This window comes from Camelus dromedarius, chromosome 4 (genome assembly GCF_036321535.1).
Source record: "Camelus dromedarius isolate mCamDro1 chromosome 4, mCamDro1.pat, whole genome shotgun sequence".
In the NCBI taxonomy this organism is placed as follows: Eukaryota; Metazoa; Chordata; class Mammalia; order Artiodactyla; family Camelidae; genus Camelus; species Camelus dromedarius.
Genome location: NC_087439.1, coordinates 69,035,295 through 69,037,007, shown reverse-complemented (window position 1 = coordinate 69,037,007; position 1,713 = coordinate 69,035,295). Strand labels below are relative to the sequence as shown.

General features: G+C 39.5%; 1 non-coding gene across 1 annotated transcript; it reads left to right on the top strand.

The window, feature by feature from the left end:
• The first annotated feature begins 254 nt into the window (after positions 1-254).
• On the top strand, positions 255-361 carry LOC116153201 (U6 spliceosomal RNA). Its single transcript, XR_004136989.1, has one exon. It is a non-coding gene; the product is annotated as a U6 spliceosomal RNA (small nuclear RNA).
• Positions 362-1,713: the final 1,352 nt, after the last annotated feature.

Sequence of the window (1,713 nt, the reverse complement as noted above, 5' to 3'; positions counted from 1 at the left end):
TGTGTACTCTTGATGAAGTCACAAGGAAACATCTACCACAGAAGACCGATGCTCATTGCCTGCCCAGTAACCATTTTCTATTATGTACTAATGGAACTCCCATTTTACTAAGAGCAACATTAGGCTCGGTTAAAATGATTAACTTCTATAGACTTCCTTGCCTCTATGGGTTAGCCAATGATGTATAAGTAAGCACCATTTTTGGTTAGGGCTTCCTGAAGAATTATTGTTTATCACTGAAAAGATACAAGTTTGTGCTTGCTTTAGCAGCCCATATACTAAAATTGGAACAATACAGAGAAGATTAGCATGGCCCTTGTGCAAGGATGCCATGCATATTTGTAAAGTGTTCTATATTTTGCACAGTTCCCAGACGTTCTGCTACATCGCTGGCTAATACCAAGGAAACAATGAATCAAAGCACAGCATATGGCATCAGATATTGAAATTGTGATTTTCCTCACCCAAATGAGACAGACAGATAGACACAGAGACAGAGACAGAGAGATGACCTCTATTGGTTCATGCATATACCCTTTATTCACTTCTCTTCTTCCAGTCTGGAATGCAGTTGTGATGTCTGGTGTGGCAGCAGCCATCTTATGAGCATGAAGATTATAGTCTCATGCTAAGGATGACACAGTAGGAAGATGAACAACTGCTTAACTGCCAAGTCCCTGATGGCATTGTAGCACCTCTATACCACACTAAGCTTGCCTATCTCTGGATTTGTGATGATTTATGAAAAATAAACCTCTATTTAGTTAAACTGCAGTCATTTTATTATTGTTGTTGTTGTTACATGAAGCTGAAAAGAATACCAACTGATAGAGGTGGGCATGCTATTTCCTTTTTCAATCAGCTTTATTCTTTCTTTACTACCAAAGTTATCTCCAGAATAAGGCATATCATTGTCATTGACCAGCTTCAACTGTATAGGGGACCAGGTGTGATGCTGATTAGTCTGGAAGGAGTGATCTTTTGCACTAAAGAAGGCCTCAGGGTAGTAATGGGGCATTATACGAAGAATAGAAGCTTTGGCAAATCTAATCTTCATGACAATGTTTACTCCTCCACTCTGAGCCTCAGCTTCCTTATCTCTAAATTGAAGGCCATACTAATCTAACTTAAATATTTACTGGGAGTTGTGTGAAATGCCTAACTCAAGTGGTCTATATGTGTTTTTCATTATTATGAAGTCCCCTCTCTCTCACCAATACAAATGGAAGAACTCACCTCACACCCTCCTACTCCTTCCTCAGTGCATCCCTCCGCCTTCTTGTGTTTTGGAAAAGGATCTGCCCGGTTTTCATTTTATCTAGACTTCTTAAGGTTAAAAAAAAAGTTATTGGGGAAAGGAGTAGGAAGAAGAAACAGGTCTATAGCATGTAACCCCAGGCATGGATGACTCTGCTCTCAGGCAGAAGAGAAGCCACGAGAAGAGAGAAGACAAACGTCTCCCCCTTCCTCAGAGCTTGCATTTTCCCCAAGTGAAACAGAGACCCAAGTTTGTGACCATATCTTAAGGGCCACAAAGTATAACTGCATTTTAATTAGGGTTTTCCTTGACAGCTGAGTCTTCCGAAATGTGCCCTTGGTATCAAGTCATGATCATCTATACTATATATTTGCACTATGCACATATATACATACCACATACATATTTATATATAACATTAATCTGTTACCATGACAACTATTACAGGACTAACA